A 19,767-nucleotide genomic window follows, 5' to 3' on the forward strand; every position below is an offset into this window, starting at 1 on the left:
ACTGAAACGCCTCACCCTGCCCCTGTTCCACCCTTTTAGTGACATCTTTTATGACATTTATGGGTCACTTCCAGGTTTGCGTGCATATTTGTTACGCCTAAAACGGAGGTTGAGTGTAGTTCAGCCAAATGCAGCCAAGAAGCCATTTTATACTTGTTTTATTTGGGAGTTGCTCTTACAGACTCTTCTATTTTGGAGAGGAAGGGAAAGTATTTATATATGTAATAAAATTTTGGTTTATGCATTCAAAACTGTGAGTTTCAGCTACGTGCTAGACAACAACTCTGAAGACAGAATGGGTATCTAAGAAAGAAAGACTAGCAATGTTGTTGTAAGAACGGCTTGCACTTTTCTTCTTCCACCCACAGATTTCAGTAGACGTAATGAATTTCAGACAAGATAATATGCTGTTAGAATGAGAGCAGGAAAAGACCCTGGAAAAAATAGCACCAGGAAACATTAGTAATTTGACACAACTAGGGCAATATTTTAAGCATCATTTTGGCCTTTCCCCCTTGCTCTCCTATCCCATACATTTTACATCACTGGAGAGCGACCTTCCTCAGTAACACTTCAATATTTGAGGCCCACTATAAGAAGTACCAAGGATGTGGGTGGCGTTGTGGGTTAAACCACAGAGCCTAGGACTTGCTGATCAGAAGGTCAGCAGTTTGAATCCTCGAAACGGGATGAGCTCCCGTCGCTCGGTCCCTGCTCCTGCCAATAGCAGTTCGAAAGCACGTCAAAGTGCAAGTAGATAAATAGGTGGGAAGGTAAACGGCGTTTCAGTGTGCTGCTCTGGTTCGCCATGCTGGTCGAATGACCCGGAAGCTGTCTGCAGACAAAAGCCGGCTCCCACGGCCAATAAAGAAAGATGAGAGCCGCAACCCCAGAGTTGGTCACAACTGGACCTAATGGTCAGGGGTCCCTTTACCTTTATAAGAAGTACCACTTTAACATTTTTATTCTTTAAGTGCAAAATGTATAATGAATGCTACTGCATGAATACTAACATCTCATATTTTAATATTTCCTAGATAAAGCAATATGACAAGCCATTTTATATCAACTTTATTTACATGCTCAAAAGGTGAACAATATAGCAATCTGGAACAATGATACTTAATGAGATCACAGGAGTATGTGACAAGACTGCTTTCATTTAGTTTCTTAGGAGACAATACAGTACTAAGTTTTCCTGAACATGTGCTCCATTCAGCTACATCAAATTATTTTGTTGTTGTTGTTGTTGTTGTTGTTGTTGTTGTTGTTGTTGTTGTTGTTGTTGTTATACATGATTACATTTGATTGTCTTTTCCTCTGATTACATCTGTTTTCTGTTTTAACTGCTAACAGGTCATGAATGTGAACTAATGTCATCTTACAACATCCATAATTACACTGAAGCTATATTATCAATTAAATTTATATCCCACCTTTCCTCCCAAAGAAGCTCATATTGAGAGTTCTGTTGCAAGACTGCTTTATTCAAAAGAAGGATTTCTGTCAGAAAAACTGGAAGTTAGTGATTAGTCTACAAAAGGGGGGAAAGCTTTTGCCAATACATTTTTCTATCCACAAACAATGGGAATCTGTGGCCACAGACCCTCTAGAGACTCCATTAAAGCATATGCAGGTAATAAACAACTTTAATAAAAGCCTCTAAAAATAACCCCCTCATTCAAACATAGAACATTTCTGAAATGCTGCTGTATTATTCATACAAGAGTTAATATGGAGAGTAGTCTTTCATAATACCAAATGATTAGTGAATGAGCGTGTGTTATTATCTATTACATTTCTGTACCACTTCTACTTGACTTGCTTTGTGATATACGCCTCCCTTTGCACTTAACACTTAGGGTGGAAACATGACTGTCCCATATTACTTAGCTTCCAGGTAGATGTGTTTTGGGTACTTGTCTCTAACGAATACATTAATATCAAATTCTGCACTGCTAATAGGCAAAATACACTCTTGGATAGCATTTAAGTCAGCATTCCTCAAAGAGATTGCAGGGTTAGTTCTTCTTATTACAAGTAAAACACTGCTGTGAATCAAAGTAAACAAAACAAAACAAGTCCTCAACTAAGGACTTGCTTCTAAGCAAGAACAGCAGAATGGAGTCTTCCCCAAGCTGCCATTGTCAGTCCTTATGGAGTACTAATGTTATACATAAATCATGTATATGAACAGCCTTCCCAAAGAGCTAAATTCTGAGGCCAAATTAAACTAACAAAGTAATAATAGCACTAGCCCTCTTAGACTAGCACTAGCCCTCTTAGGGCATTCTGTTTCTGTGTATAGCAAACCCATGAGGAAGGGACTATGAGGACACGTGATCTGGCTCTGTCAACACACCTGTCACCAGTAGCAGTCAGCAGGGCAGGGCAGCAGTGCTTACCTGACATCCCATCACTGTCAACACTGTAGCTTAATGGAAATGGGAGTGGGGAGGAATAGCAAGGTTAATGCTGTATAAACACACCATTGCGAGCACCAAATTGACTCTACCAGTGCCAACCTACCCCTCTTCCTCCCAGTAAGCTGCAGATACACTGGCATTAGGAGGTCAAGTAAGCACCACTGCTCAGCCCTGCAAACCGTTATTGCCTGTCACCCGTTACAAGTTGGGAATTCAAACATGTGAAGAGCCTCCCGTCCTCAAGAATGCCCTCAACATATATACATATAAAAGACCACACACATTTAATAATGTTTAAAAAGGTATTTAACACATTTAGAAACCTGATTTCCCACCAGTCCAGTAGGACCTCTGCTTCATAAGTTTGCCTTACTACTTATGAACGGGGATAAGAGTGGTGGTGGTTGCCTTGCATATTTGTAGGACGCAGAATCAGAATACCTAAAGAGGGCTACTATAACTTCTTAGCTGCCCCTTGGCTGACATCATACTGGGTGAGAAATAAACTGAAGAATAATTCCCAAAGAATCAGGAAATAACATACTTCTGAACTAATCCAGATTTGCTTATTTCCCCCCAGCTGCAGCCTTTGAATGCAGCTCCTATGGAAAAATGAGAAAAACAACTATCTTCATCCATTTTCATAGGGAATGATTTCAAAGACTGTATCTCACAGGCAAAAGGACATCTTTTGTGTGTAATCCTCACATGGAAATGGTCTCGCAGTGGGACTGGGAATTTGTGCCCCAACAGCAGTTCTTACAGATACACCCCTTTAAAGTAGGAAATAAAGTCTTACCTAGCTTTGATTTTAACCAGAGATGGGTGTGAATCAGAGATACTATTTCACACATACATGTATTCACTTGCTTGAGTGTGCGAACTAACCTCCAACAAAAAGACCGTAAGCAGACCCTGCGGAATCAGGCCAAAGGCCCATCTAGTCCCAGCATCCTGTTTGCACAGTGTTCTCCCCACCTGTGACTCCCAACGACTGGCATTCAGAGGCATACTGCCTCCAACTGTAGAGGTAGAACATAGCCATTGTTTTGTAGCTCTTAGCCATGGATAGACTTGTCCTTCATGCATTGGTCTAATTCACCCAAGTTGGTGGCCATCGTTATCTCTGGTGAGAGTGAATTTTATAGTTTAACTATATGCTGTCTGAAGCAGTACTTCCTTTTCTCTGTCCTGAAACTTCTAATGTTCAATTTCATTGGATGTCTCAAGTTCTAGTAACATGAGGGGTGAGGGGAGATCACTATCCACTTTCTCTACAACATGAATAGTTTTATACACCTCTATCAGTACATTACTTGCCTGCTCTCTAAACCAAGGAACACTAAATATAATAATAAATATTTTAACCTTCCTCATTTGCTCCATCCCTTTGATTATTTTGGTTGCCCTTTTCTGAACCTCTTCCAGCTGTATGAAATCCTTTTTTAAATGAGGTGACCAAAACTGTACACAGTATTCCAAGTATTGTTGCACTGTATTTCTTAGAAACATAGAACTGCAAAGTTGGCAAGGGTATATGATTTTTCTTTCTTTAATCTGCAGTGGCTCATTCACACAGTAAGCAATCATTTGATACTGATATGTGAACAAAGCTTTATGCATTTGTTGCTTTGATAATTTTTAATTGTTTTGCCTTGAGACCTTTTGTTTAGAAGGAAATAAACTAATAATAATAATAATGAGTTTTCAAAATATTGTACACTCAACAAACCCTCCATTCCCAACACACTTCCCCAAAATACTGACTAGATTTTTTTTTGTTACATAGCAACAAGAACTCCAATATACAGGAATTATGTTCCATATTAGGTTTCTATTTCCAAAATACCAAAGCTTCCTGAAGTCCAAATGTTCGGACACAAATATTAAAGAAAGCAAAACCAAGTTCATTTAAAAATAGGCTTTAGGCATTGTTGCTACTAGATTCTATTCTCTTGGTGCTATTTCACATAAATCATTAGACTTCCATTAAAACAGAATTTGAGAGTGTGGCTTCAAATTTCCCCCAGCTGCTCCAGAACAGTAATCATTAAGCTCTTTGGGAGTGGTGCATACATATCTGAGAGCAGAAGAGAGCGCTAAGAGTATAGAATTACACAGCAAAAAATTAATAATAAACTAGAACAGCTCAAAACACTTGTTCATTATTATTAATTTCTGTTTATTCTAATAAGAGCCAGGGAACTGAAAGGGTCATTAAAATTAGAGATTAAGATAACTGAATTATTTACTTATGGTTTTATATGGAATTGCATATTTAGAGCTGATATTTAAATAACAGCCTTTGTAACAAAATGTGCGCTACTCTAATTCATTCAGCTACTGTCACAATTAAATTGCATTATTGTGCTTAGGTTCAAGTGCCTTTAAAACCATTTCATAATGAGCAATATTCAGTGTGCTGCTAGGAGGGCAGGTTTTGGGGTGGGAGGGCAGGTAATCACAGTCCAAAGAGCTATTTTAGGTGCATCTGAATACTTGCATGAAAGTTAGCCACATGACTTCTAACAAGCAGATATCACCCAATTAAATCAATGCGTATAAGTTTTTCACTGATTTCAGCTACTCTACTCTAAGTACTTTGGTTGTTGGATACAATTCTAAATATTGTGCCTCACTCTATATAGCATGCACCTATGCACCACCTCTATACTCACTCTATATAGCATGCACCTATGCCCAACTGTTTCACTTCTTTTCTATACTGCATATAGTAGCAGAACGTGCCAATGGTAGAAAACATATATACCAATGTTGCAAAGCTGAAACGGCTAAGCCACATGAGGCAACAAAAAAGGAAGAAATCAGTGAGAATAAACATTTTGAAGACAGTATGTGACATTTGAGGGACGCAGGTGGCGCTGTGGGTTAAAGCCTCAGCGCCTAGGACTTGCCGATCGAAAGGTCGGCGGTTCGAATCCCTGCGGCGGGGTGCGCTCCCGCTGCTCGGTCCCAGCGCCTGCCAACCTAGCAGTTCGAAAGCACCTCCGGGTGCAAGTAGATAAATAGGGACCGCTTACCAGCGGGAAGGTAAACGGCGTTTCCGTGTGGCTCTGGCTCGCCAGATGCAGCTTTGTCACGCTGGCCACGTGACCCGGAAGTGTCTCCGGACAGCGCTGGCCCCTGGCCTCTTGAGTGAGATGGGCGCACAACCCCAGAGTCTGTCAAGACTGGCCCGTACGGGGAGGGGTACCTTTACCTTTACCTTTACCTATGTGACATTTAGAACTATGAAGCTTTTAGAAGAATGAGTCTGACATTTGAGGAAATTAACAGGATTGATAAAACCATGTTCTAGGACTCTTTATCTACTAATGAAGTTGGTGGGAGCTCTTTAAAAAAAACCTTCCAGGAGTATCAAGAGGATTCAAGATAAGCAAATTCCCCAAGCCCAATGTGGATGGGATTGACCATTACTACTTGCCGTTAAACCATTCTTCCAGCTGGCCGCCTTTTTCATCTTACAAACAGCACCTCTGTTACATCTTTAAATAAATATTCTATTTAAGGTGTGTAGTCCTTCGTATACATTGTTGTTCCGGACCTGGTGTGTTGGGAGAGTTAATTCCTATCTTCGGTTCTTTGCAGTGTTTATCTGGATGGTACAAGTTCGCATTCCATTTCTTCCACTGTTTACAGACTAGCATACAAGCTCAAATAACTCACTGAGTGCATATCCAACCTCCCCCACTAAAAATCCCACTCTGGAGTTCTTCCTTGGCACACAGTTGAAAGCAAGATCTTTTCTCAAATTCAGCCTCTTTACCACACCTGTTCGGCTGCAGTTCTCTCCCCTCACCTACCACCACCCCACTGCATTACTCCATCAGCACTCCTCGTCCAGTCCAGGAATAATTTTAAATAAAGTCCATTCAGCCTCGGTTGGGGGAGGGCATAGTAAAACCCTGTTAAATTCCTTGAGCATAAATTAAAAGCCGCCCCCTCTTTTCGCAAGTAACAAACATAATAACATAACAGTGGCTACACACGTCTCTTTCATTTTGCAGGGGAGGACAAGAAGAAAGGAGACCATTTGAAAACCATAAGAAAACACCTTGTCCTCCCCATTCCTTTCCTGGCTGTTGTAAGGGTTCTCAAGCTTCAAAGAAAACATTCAGATACCTTCAAAGAACCAAGCCCAGTCTTTTCAGCAGTTGACTGATTGCCTGCAATCAGCATATGTTGGTCCAGGAGCACCTCTTGATTAATGCCAATTTTCCAAATTATGGAGGAACCAACCACAAATCATGCCAGAGATGGAGGTTCATCCATGGCAGGGACACACTCCCAGGTCACACCTGCTCCGCCTTTCAAGTTGGCAGACATGGGCTTGCGTGGCACAGCGGGATGCAGTGAGCTCCCCATTGGGGAACACTGCCAGGATTTTCAGATCATAAATACTGGCTTTCCCCTGCCTGAACCTCCTTGTTGCCCACAAAGGGCAGCAAGCAGCAACCACCACTGACTTGTGACGTGACCAGAAACCCAGAAAAAATATTTCCTACCCCCTCATAAGTTCTAATTAGACTTCTAATTGTTGGCCTCCCAGGATTCTCCACCTCACCTATGAAAGATTCTCTTACCTCCCAATTGCAATAGATGCTACAGGAGGAAGATTAGAGTCTGTGCCTCTCTCTTTTCTTCCCTTGCCACAGTGTCTGCTGCAGCAGCAGCCAGTTCAGCGAGTGGAAAGAAGAAATCGTTTCTAGATTGAGGCCACATTTTAAACTGTAGCACTATGAATAACCAAGCACTATGAATAATCAAGGTTCCAAGCCAAATAATTTTAAACTTTGGTGACATGACTTCACTTAAAGGAGAGCTCTTAACAGGCCAGAAAATGGGGCGTTCTCCCACTCTCAATTTCTGCATCAGTCTGATAACAGTATTCTGCTCCATATTCAATAGACAAAGGAGCAAAGATCATTATTGTAACTGCTGTCGTTTAAGAGAATGTACTTTAAATTTTGTCTAAATGCAAAAACTGATAACTCCATCAGCTGACAAGATTATGACATCACCATTCAGTCCACCTTGTCACTGCTGATCTGCTGATCCATCTGTAACTGTTCAACTGGATTTATTTTTCACTCTCTCTTCTACCTTTTGTAATAGGTCTGAGCCTGCTGCCAAGTGCCATGCCCCCAAAGCCTATCAGAACCTTCAAGTGAGCAAACTGAAGTATTGGAATGGTGTTGATCGGTAAGCAAGGAAGACCCTGGGAGAAGAATTACTAGATTTCAATGAATCAGGAGGCCATAGAACAGTGGTGTCCAAACTTTTTAAACAGAGTGCCAGATTTGATGAAGGGCCATGAAGGCTGACCAAAGGGCCAACCAGATTAGGCCCCCGAAACGGACTTTGGACATGCCTGCCATAGAAAGTATGCAGCCTGGCATCTTCTCTCCCATGTTAAAAAAGCTGGGTATATTGTAGCTTTTTTTACTTGCTTGCCCAGGCCTGGTAGGTATGGGAGGAGGAAGAAAATGATCCAAAGTTGGGGTCCAAAAAAGCTACATAAAGGCATTGAAGAGGCAATTGCACTTAAGTAGTGATTCCACCCTCTCCTGAAAGGATAATGTCATCTGTGTTGAATTCATGTTCTTTAATCCTAAGTGTAGATGGGGGTGGGGTGAGGACAAGCTGTAGTCGGCAATGATGCAAAGAAACTATTTCAACTATAGTCATTCACAAAAACAGCGTTATGAGTTTGTGGGTGCAAGGCACCCATAATTTCTGGATTTGGTAAAAATATAATAAATGCTTAAGAGAGTTAAACTGAAGTCAGACTCTTAACAGCTGGGCTCAGCTTCCTGTACAGAGGAGATCACTTGAGAGATGGGCCATCAGCAGAGAACAAAGACAGGAAGATACGCCATCAGAAAGACAGATTTTCTGCTGGAGCTATGAGATAGTTAGTCTGAAGACAATTCCACAGTTTTGGAATTTCAGTTGGTTGTGGTGTGCTGGGAGGGAGTGTCAGTCTGTTAAATGCAGCAAGTTGGAGTGGGGGCTGAGCACAGTGTTGGTTGCCTGTTTGAATAGGAGACTGTGGCAATGGGAGAGTCAGGACCCTCTTGAGTGTGATGCTTTGACCCTCCATCATAATTGTATATCTGCATAAATAAACCATATATCATGAAGACACCACAATCTCCATTGTGCCTCATTTCCAAAGGAAACACAGGCCCTGGGTAAGCACCTGGAGTGCTGGAATCCCACACTGCTCAGAGATTGAACTGGTCTGTAATGATAGTAAATACATATTTCAGCTGATTAAGGCATAACAATTACTTAGATGGTTAATGCATGTATGTATGCATACCAAATAATGTCATGTGTATGATGTAAACTGCGCAATGCAGACTTAAAATTTAGTCATCTGGAAAGATTAACACCACTAATAATAGGGATATCATTATAACAAAGCAACCACTGAAGTTATTAAGGAAACACTGAATTTGGGTTGGTTTTGAAGTCCACATTAGTGCTTGTCAAATTAAATTACTTTGCATTAATTGCTGAAGCATAAAATCCATTTACTCTCAGCAAGAGTGTAGTTTAATCACCCATAACTTTTCATAAACAAACAGCACTTCTGAAATACCATTCTCAGTTATTAATAGTTTTTCCACCTCAAAAAGAAGGTACTACCAATTCATTTTGTTTCTAGCTGTAATAACACCTGTAGCTTCCATTTTGGAAACAAACCAAAATGGCAGCTCAACATCCTTTACAAAAGCTTCAAACTCAGTATTATATAGATGTAGTAATACTGAACAACAACTGTTACTATTTGCTATGTAGCATCCCAACTGTGTGAATTATTAGGCTTTATTAGCAACATATTAGAAGAAATAGAAGGTCTATTATTCTCACTTGAGAAACTCTTCAAATTAGTGAATTCCATCTGTTACATGTCCAATATATCAGTGCATTACTTTTTCTTTTGCCATATTAAAATCATATGTTAGAGGAAAATTTGGGAAGTAAACAATTGGCTGAGCAGGTGATGTCATCAGAAAGGGTTAGTGTTTGGCTTCTTGGACCATGGTCTCTGCTTCCTTGAAAAATGCCCTGCACCCTGGCATATCTGGAGATAAGTCCTGATAGTGCACACAGTCCCAAGGACAACACTAGAGAGTAGTCAGATAGTCCAAATGATCAAATATCAGTCTGGCTCCAGTACAACAAGCAAAGTCCAAAGTCAATACACAAGATTAGGTTCCCACCTCTGCAGAATATCTTGGGTTGAAACACCTTTGGTCACTCCTGAAGTCATAGTCCAGGAGAGTTCCCGAAGCAGCCAAACCAAGGTCCATCAATGAAGAAAGCTGAGCAGATACAGAGCCTCTGCCTTGCTTCCCTTTTATCCTTCCCACTCTTGAATGATGCACCTGTGTTTGCCCCTGCTGAGCAGCTGTGCCTCACCACTTGATGACACATGCAGGGGGTCACAAGAATCACAAGAGCAGGCACCAGCAAAAATCACAATGCAGGAAAAACCATAAAGCCAGTCAATGCTTTACACAGCTCCAACCTTTTTTCAGATATTGTTATGGACCAGCATATTGTGATGTTTAGCGGGTGATATATCATGATGCTGAAAACCAGATATCTCCTTCCTTGGAGATTTTTAAGCAGAGGTTGGATGGCCACCTGTCATTAATGCTTTAGTTGAGATTGCTACATTGTAGGAATTGGGCTAGATGACTCTCAGGGTCCTTTCCAACTCCGCAATTCTATGATTCTATGATTGTACTCCCATCAATACGGATCGGTAGAGTTGTAGTGCAACAACATCTGGAATCCCTACCCCTGTATTAAAAAGAAAATGATGCTTTAGTTCTAGTTAGCATGACCTGCCACTGAATTTAACAGAGTTCCAGTTACCTAGGATGAAGAAGTGAGTAAAAGCAAATATAGGTGAGACATCTACCATTTTCAAGCCTTCAAGTGCCTGCTGTCTATCACCCAATTTAACGGTTTATTAAAACCTATAGCTAGTGGTCCTATAATTTTATGCACTTTGCAATGCAGTCTTATGCATGTTTGCTAAGATGTAAGTACCACTATCTTCAGTGGAGCTTACGTCCAGATAATTGCTATGCATTTTGCTCCAACATTTCTGTCCTTTCTTCCCAAGGGCCAAACTATCATATATTATGATTTCTTAATATATTTCACAGCAACATCTTCCAGCACAGAATTCCTAGCCTGTTTTACTTTACCAGGGGAACTGTCTTATCACTTACTGACCAGATTCAGGTGTAATGGGAAACCATGGTGTCCTGTTACGAGAATACACCATGGTGAATCTTTGGCTGGTGTGCATCTTCTTTTCATTGTTTCAGATGGGAAAGGGTGGAATCTAAAGAATCTATTTGCACTTTGGACTAAAGCCTGCTTCCTATTATGTCTGAATATCATGGAGGGAGGGGGACTACAGTTAATATAAACCAGGAGCTGAAACCATGATTTGATCTTGAGACACAAATAGATGCTTTAAAATTTATCTCATTGCAGATGGAGAAGGGAAGAGGAGGAAACATGTGAACCAGCCTTCCCACAGCATATCCTTGTAAAAGAAATCTTAGTTTCGCATTACATCTAAACTAGGCTGTTGTCAGTAGGGTCATAGTCACAGGGACTGTTTCCTCCTTGGCTGCTACAATGATAAACTCCAACCATTGGAGGGTTTGGTTTAGGTGATAAACAGGACTGACAAGATTATAAATTTATGCATGAATAGATCTCAGAAATTAAAATGCATTTTAAAATATCCATGTTTTAACTGAAGTAACTCCCTGAAATAGGATGCTTATTGCTTCTTCAAATTTTATACATACAGAAACATATACATTCATGTGTCTATCTATGTGTGATTACACTGCTATTAACAAAGAGTGTACTTCTCAGGATTCAGGCAAAATGAGCAGCAGGGTTCTATTTTAAAGGGCTTTTCTTTGTTATTTTATTAAAATAATCTGAATTAGATGTCCTCTATATAACACTTTTACTAATCAATTAATCAGTTGTTTAACAACAAACATTTAAAATTAATTCAACAGTGTTCTCTGCTTTTGTTCAATGTTAGCATTACAGTTTTTACCCTTCTCTCGGTTCTAGGTAACAGAGATGCTTTCTTCACAGCAGACAGAAGTCACATAATAAAATGTCAAGGGCCAGATGTCAGAGGTAGTAAAGATGTTAAATGAAGCAAAAGATAAACATCAAACCGTAAAGTGATGATAAATAATGTGACACATAAAAACTCACAGAAATGCTATAATGCACACATGCTTAATGTTGACCAATAGGCAGCAATGAAAGAATTTAGAAATAGAATTTGCAGAAAATGACAGCTTATTGTAAATATATATATTATTCATAGCTAATGGACTATTAATGCCAAACTCACATTTTGAGACTCTTACCCCAAAATGAAATGGACATTGAAATCAGCTTGTCCTAACCTCTATTAAATCTTTACATACATGCATAGAACCTTTCAGTATTTAGTCTAATAATCAAAGGTAAAAACTCACTTCCAAAGACAAAACACCATGGGTTTGGCAACAAGAGACAAGAGATTAAGTGAAGGGTGGGAGAGGGAACAGGTGAAGCAAACCCAAATGAGAACCAAGAAAAGAAAGCTGTTGTCAACCTTTGCCTTTTGATGTAACTATAGCCCATCTTTTGAATCATTTTTTACATATATATCTGGTATCTGATTGGCATTTTTCTAGGCTACAGCATCTACCAATAGATAGAGCCAGATTCACAATGACCACTGTAAAGCAGATTCAACTTTTATCCACAAACATAAGGATGAAACCTTTTAGAAGACAGATAAAGGCTATTAGACGAGCAAGAAATCTCCATTATGTGGTTTTAAACAGGCACCCCTCTAAAGTACAACTTGATGACTCTCCTGTAATTCTGAACTGGGACCATGTATTAAATAAGGCTTCTGCTTATGTTATCTTGCAGTCATATCACTATAGTCCTTTTGCATAAGGAAATACAGTTCATTCATTCACTCACTCAATAAACACTTCTGCATAAAAAAGGAAAATACGCATCCAGTCAAAGTTTTGCATAATAATTTCGCATAGAAATAGAAGCCAATTTGCATCATGAAAGAGAGAATGAATCACATCTACATTTATACCAAAGATTATTTATAAATTATTAGGCTCTGTTGGCAGTGGGAAAGTATTTATCATACTTGGCTTCAAAAAGGTTATACTGTAGCAATTTTATTTTTAAAATACATAAACACCACATCCTGCAAAATAATGAAATGGTTATTTGCAGTTATGAGAAACAAACCTACCTGTAGGATACTTTTTTTATAAACATTTCTTTTTCAATAGCTGTATTTACTATTTATAATTCTCGCTTTGTCAAACAGCTATACAACTGCTACAAAGAGGCAAAAGGAATCACAATAGTATCATATACTGTAATGATGCAAAAATTTCTATTGGTAGGTTTATGGAGTCTGCCACCCAGGGTGAATTGAAATACAAGGCATAATCAGGAGTTCCCAAATATTTTTAGCAGTTGTCTCTTCAGATGCTCAGGTGTCTTGTTCCTCAAAACACTCACTAGTAAATCACCACAATTTTATCTGGCAGATGGAACCATCCCACTCTGCTTAACTCTACCTCCTGCGTTCCTTATGCCACCTGTCCCTCCACTTACTTCAAAAAGGTTATTCACATGTCAAAAATGCAGATGCCACCAACAGCATCCCAGTTGGTTCTCTTCCAGAGAGTCAAGCACCTGCAACTCCCTGATCAGGAAAGAAGTGCTGGATGGGTGGAGGAATCACACAATTTCCCACTTTTTAGGTACTACCTCTATAAAATAATAAGGCATGTCAATTAGACTTACTAAGAGACCCAAGTAAGAATACAGCAACTCCAAGGCACACATGAAGTTCCTTGGGCACACCTTTGAATACATTAGAACTCTGCAAACTTTGGATCATGCCTAGCTTAAATAGGTAATAGCCAAAAATGTAAAGTATCTTGGACAACACAATGCTAATATGCAAAAAGGTGGCTGGAGTTATCAATGACATGATATATCTCAAAGTTAAGGAAATAAGCAGAAAATAGCCTTCATGTTATAAAAACTGAGGGCAAAGTTACTCATCTAACCTCTGTGTTTCATTCCCTATTTCCATTTTTCATATTTAAATGGAGAAGACCCACCAAAATTACAGATCACAATGGTTCTAGAGCCATTTGTAATTAATTACAATGACCTTGTAGTTGACGTTCCTGTTCTAAAGTAAGAGCCTGGCCTTGCAAGCCTCCTCCATGAATAGGAACGGCAGGAACACTTTTAGAATGAAATTCTAAATGATAAACTAAAGTATTTCATATCAGCAGCTAGACAATTCACCAGTTTGAGATTATTTCCATCTAAACAATTACAATTTCATGCAGAATATTACTATCTTCTCTATGCACCATGAAGACAGGGAGCACACTCAAAGCACAAATGCTCCCACTCTAATAGATAAAACTTGAACCAGGATATCATGAAGTTATTTGCATATACCGGTAAGTTATGTTGTATGGTGGAGAATGAATATATCAGACACATGTCTTCGGAAATGGCAAGCAGTAGGCTGTTCATTCAAAAAATTGGTTTTCAGGTTTGAACCTAATCTCCCGTCCTTCCAGCTACTGGAATTTGTTGTGAAGGATGGTGGAAATTGTAGCTCAAGCCCACAGACCCAGAACAAAGGGGATGTTGTGGCATCAAGATGCTGGATACATCTCCTTTCATTTTTGAAAGGTGCATAGGGGAAGCTCTTTCCCTGAGGTTATGAATTGGTAGGGGTAGTGCATGTCCAGAATCAGGGTGAGTGGCCCACCAGCTCATGAAGAGCTTGTCTGAGGCTCAGAGAGGGAGTCTTGTCAGAATAAAGTTATAAACTCAATCAAAAAAAGCACCCGGTCCCTGGTAGGAGCCCCCAATCAACATAGCCTTCAGAGGCCCATGGTAAGTGTGCTCTGCTCCCAGAACAGGTCAGATCAGATCAGATTAAACAAACAGTCCCTGTCTACAGGGTTACAATCTAAAAGTTATGACACAAACAGGGGGGAAAGGAAGAGGAAAACTCAGGCACCAATTATTAACTGTCCTCTTCTCTTGGAAACACAATACCCCAAAAGAAGAGGCAATGGATTTTTCCAAAAGGAGAAGAGATTAGGTATAGTTCCTAACAGAGAGAGCTTTTAAAATAAATTTATCCACAACACAAACACGCTTAAGACCTCTAGAACAGTGATTTCCAATTAACTAAGTACTGCAGACCCCCTGTTTTTCAAAAACCAAGGTAGGGACCCCCACTTTTGAAAATTTTGATACCTCTATGGTAGTTTATGTTACATGAATGGTGCTATGGACCCCCTGGGTGTGTTACGCAGACCCCCTAGGGACCACGGACCACCAACTGGGAACCCCTGCTCTAGAAGAAGTAGTGAACAGGGCTCCACTTTGTTTCCCAAAGCAAAATATAAATGAACCAAATCAAAGCCTTTCAATTTACATATGATCATGGCTTTAGCCCACAGACTTTTGAATGGACTCCATGAAACACTACTCTTGTACAGAGGGAAAGAAGAAACAGAGCCTGGGTAATCCACTTCAACAACCTTCAGAAAAACCATACAACCACAGTGGAAAATTAGCCAATTATACATTATTTTCTTCTTGACTTGGGATAGGACATTATTCGGAAACCAACACTCTTTGTCATGGAGACACTTTTTCATATTTCATTAGCTTAGGCCACAAAGGAAACATGTGCCATGTTTCCCTTTTAAAATAACTATCTAATTTCATAGACAATAAAGTCAAAATTGACTTCATTTACAGAAGCTAAGGAAGTGCAATTTTTCATGGACCAGTGCCCTGGGCTTTATCTTAAAATGACGTTATGGTTAGCCTCTGACATTATCAGGTTTGTCTATTACAGTTCATGTGAAACTTCATTCAAGATGTTAAGAGACCATTATCCTTAAACCATGGAGAATAACTTCAGCATTACAGAAGCCGGCTTTGACATTGTCAACATACTATATTATTGCCTGAAGTTCTATGTAACATAATGACTAATCCAGGCTGAATTCATTCACACCATCCTTTTAACAAGCGTTACACAAGCATATTGTTTACATGTATGTTGTTTGGACTCCATCCTATATTTAGTATCTTAAATGGAGGAGATTATGGGAATAAGAGTTTAGTAATTTACTTTGGAAGTTCAACTGACATAAAATCCATAATGATCATAAAAGAAATTATTTTTCAGCCTTTTTAGTAAAGAAAGTTGTGCGTTTTAATTAATTATCAGAGGTCTTAAAAGACTTGTTTCAGAAGTACTTAAGAGAACACTGAAGTATTAAAGGTGGGAAAACTACCATTAATTATTACTCAGTACATATTTTGCCATTCCTAAACTATTGAACTAACTCAGATAGATCCACATCTAAATGTATTAAGATCAACCATTTCTCAAAGAGGACATTTTAATATTAGCATGCAAGCAGATCTTGCAAAGAAAATACCGTAATTCTTATCAATACTCATTAACACCTACTGTATTTTTCCATGTATAACATGCCTCCATGTATAAGATGCCCCCTATTTTTGGGGACTCAAAATTAAGAAAATGGGGGGGGATATTGCCCCCATGTATAAAACTACCCCCCTTTAAACATTATTTTAGTAAAAAAACAACAACCCTAGTCTTATACAAGGAAAAGTACAGTATGTTGTTTTATAAATATGCTTCCACAAAATTGGAAAACTATTTCTGAAGGTGTTTGAACGTCAAATACATAATAGCTATTCTTAAAAGTTTTGTAACGATAAACAGTTATTCCAGTGAAGCATTATTATCCAAACTTAACTACATTCTGAACTGAAGTATGTTGAAATTCGCAACAACATTGAGTTACTCTACAACAGTATCGTATTTCACATCTTGTTTGAAAATAATAAGTAATATGATACGGTGCAACATAAAAATATCCTTAGTCGAGCTACTAAAAGATTGCACACACAATCTTGTTAAATGGGACATATTTCCAAGTAGTGAATGAGTCATTAAAAGATGTTTACTTTAGAAATAAAATCTGACCTATTTCTTAGTATACAACTCCTCAAATCTGCAGTTTTTACATTCTAATCAGATAGCTCCAAAAATAAACCAGGTGCAAGTTGGACGTATGCTGTCAATCAGATCTCAAGTAAAAGAGCTACCAGTAATCACCAGGCAAACTCTCACTTTTTGCCTACTGCACAGTTAATAATGTAAATCACATCAATATCCCCCTACTGTCAACACCAAGGAGTACAGTAAATTTCATTAACTTCTGGTAGTAAGGTAACATACAACAATAATATTTACACATATTTCCTCTAATCTGCATCCAATTCCCAAAAAAGGGGAGCAGGAGATCTCCAACTGTTCTATTTTCTTTCCTGGGATATCTTAGTACTTTGCTTCTGATTGTTTGTGGATAACCAATTTTGTACAGTTAAAAATGGAATTATGCCAATTTCTCTATCACCATCTTGCTATCTTAATCATATAACCATAGAGACAGCTGCCAAATCAAAAAGCTTCGATCTACACACTCAAATCCCATCCAGTTTCATACAACCCAAAAAATTAAAAGCCATTTTACTGGTTTAGTGGAGAAGTGAAACTGTTGATTATGAATAGTTCATAAACATTGGATCGGACTAATGCTATGGAAACCAAGAGGAAACAGGACCAGTTAATACACGCTGCCCATTCTTTTCAATCATTCTTGTTCAGATTTCCCATTCCTTTCAAGAGAGAGAGAAAATTACAGCAGTGCAGTGCCCTGAATGCCGACTTCATTTCCTCCCCCTTATGCCTTGAAAGGCTTCTCCAGCAGCTGCGCTTCCACTAAATGAAAGTGCAATTTGTTATAGCCTCCACAAGCCTCGATGAGGGGCCACTGCTTGATTTCAAGCTCCCCATTTATGCCATTCACTCGACACAGGATGGACCTTGTCAGGGTTTTCACAGCACACCCAAGAAGGGCTTTGCTGAAAAGCGTGCGCGCGCGAGCGTCCCCTGCAACCGGAATCAAAACAATGCAGCCCAAACAACAGTTCGCCAGAAGCCCACGCCAAGCTGAGAGGAGCAGCCCCCCGCGCCATGCCTTTCTTGGCAGCCCTTGCTAGCAGGAGTCCCGGGCGGAAGGCGCCCTGACGACCCCACACGGGCCCCTTCGCCTAACCGCGAGGTAACAGGACAAGGGAATCGGCTGGAAGTCGCCGGCGCAAGCGCGCGGAGAAGCCACTCAGCCACACGCAGCAACCAGCGAGAGCAGCTGCTCAGCCTCGCAGAAACGCCGCCAGCCACCCGGGGAGGAGAAGGGGCAGCGAGTGAGGGGCTTCTCTTCCGCACAGTGTGGACAAAAGCAGGCACTTCGGGAAACTCCATCGCCTCGTTCTCCTGACAAACCAGCGCTCCCCTCCCCCCTTCCCAACAAGGCCAACTAGGCTTCGTCGACCCTTTGAACGCTGCCGCAAAAACGGCGCGCGGGGGGGGGGAGGGGCTTTGGAGAATTTCCTGAGGGAAGACTCCCCAGCAAGCCTGATCAATAAAAGCCCCAACAGGCATTGCCGGGGAGAGAGACCGCGCGCGCGTTTGGGTGGCGGTGAGAGGAAGAAGAGACCGGCTCCCTTTTCTTCCTCGCGCTCCTCTCCCTACACACCCACCCCAGAAGAGCAGCGCAGTCACCTTCCGCGCCGCAAGGACCGCTCCTCACCCAGCGCTCGTGGGTGCCGTGGGGAGGCGAAGGAGAGGCACCAAACGGCGCCGGGAATGGAGAGAAAGCGCGCTCTCCTCTCCCAAAGGAGAACCCGCCAGAAACCGCAGCAGCAGCCGCTGAGGGGGAAAGCTGTGAGGGAAAGGCAGCCCGCGGCTCGGGAGGCGGGCAGCGCGCGACGTGCTGGTGGGAGCGGGAAGATGCCCACCACCCCTCAGAGTGACATTGTCACACACACACCACACACACACAGAGGCCTCCCTTCCCCCCAGTTCAACCTTTACCTCCCCACTTACCCGCTGAGAAGCACGCAGGCAGGCAGGCAGTCGATACGCGAGCCAAGAAGAACACAAGGCAGAAGTCAAAACACCGTGTGGGAGGGATGCGAGGGAGAAGGAGGAGAGGCGGCGGCGGCGGCGGCTAATCCTTGGATGTGTGTAAAGCGCGGCGGCAGCGTGCGATCCGTGTGCGTGCGAGGAGCGGCGGCGGCGGCGGCAGCACAGCCTTCTGGTCAAGGCGCTGTAACGTGCCTTTGTAGGTAGCTGTGTCCGCTCGGGGCTGCGAGGAAAGAAGAGGCAGAGCAAGATTAGTCAGGCAGGGCAGCCTTAGCGTCGTGCAGGCAATGCTAATATTGGAGGAGAAGAGGCGGAGGTGTCCCCCCCCCTTCTCTCCTGCTCAGCCACTCGGGGCCACAGCGGGAAGACACTCCCCGAAACACCGCACACACACTCACACAGAGGCTGTGGCAACAACCCGGCGGGCGGCGTCCCGCTCGTCCCGCGTGCTTCCTCAGGCTACCTCAAGAGCTGCGTTGCCCAAGGGGGGAAGGCGACGGCTCCCCCTCTCTCTCGGGGTCGCGAAGAGGATTTCCGTCCCCCTGACGCCGCCGCCACGACGACGACGAGGGGGGCATCTCCGCCGAGCTCTTCCCCGGTGCCTTTTCTTGGACTGCGGGCAGGAGGGGAGAGAGGGAGAAGCGTGAGGGGAAAGCGGGGAGCGACGAAACAGACACGTGCTCCGAAATAGACACACAAGGAGACCATCCACATGCGGAGAGCGAAATGGGGAGCGCTTGACGTAGGCGACGTAGCTGGTTGAAAGGGAGGAGGAGGAGGGGATGCGGATGATGTTTCTGGCAGGGGGCTGGGGAAAGTGTGCGAGGCACGTGCAGCCACTCGGAGTGGGAAATCAAGTCCTCCGAGTTCATTGGAGGCTTGCTCCCAAGTAAGGGCGTAAAGCAGAAAGGCCTCAATTAGAGAATAAATCCCAGGAATTTTGAGGAGGAAAAATATTCATAGAGCAGGGCTGTTAGGCTGCAATCCTCTGCATGCTTCAACCCCATTGTAAGGAGTTGAACTTGTTGCTGAAACACACAGCGTTGGGTTCAGTGGCTGCAATCCAGTGTGCTCTAAAGTGCCCCCGAATTCAAGAGTTGGCAGCAAGAATGTCATTCAGCCGGGAAGGTGTTACTTACGTTCGTG

The 19,767-nt window shown here is 41.7% G+C and overlaps 1 protein-coding gene across 4 annotated transcripts in view; it reads right to left on the minus strand.

Annotated features, from left to right (window-relative positions):
- DLGAP1 (DLG associated protein 1) overlaps nucleotides 1-19,359 on the minus strand; it is a 287,890-nt gene extending 268,531 nt beyond the window's left edge. For 2 of the 4 annotated variants that reach the window (XM_083748324.1, XM_083748328.1), the window contains exons 1-2: nucleotides 19,085-19,358; nucleotides 18,583-18,844 (exon numbers count right to left, since the gene is read on the minus strand). The gene's annotated coding sequence lies outside the window, so the exon portion shown is untranslated. Of the gene's footprint in view, nucleotides 1-18,582; nucleotides 18,845-19,019 lie in introns of all 4 variants that reach the window. The other 2 variants (XM_083748326.1, XM_083748327.1) reach the window with 2 other exon arrangements.
- Between the last annotated feature and the right edge of the window lie 408 nt (nucleotides 19,360-19,767).

The sequence above is a fragment of the Podarcis gaigeae genome (genome assembly GCF_964106915.1).
Source record: "Podarcis gaigeae genome assembly, chromosome: 7".
Taxonomy (NCBI): domain Eukaryota; kingdom Metazoa; phylum Chordata; class Lepidosauria; order Squamata; family Lacertidae; genus Podarcis; species Podarcis gaigeae.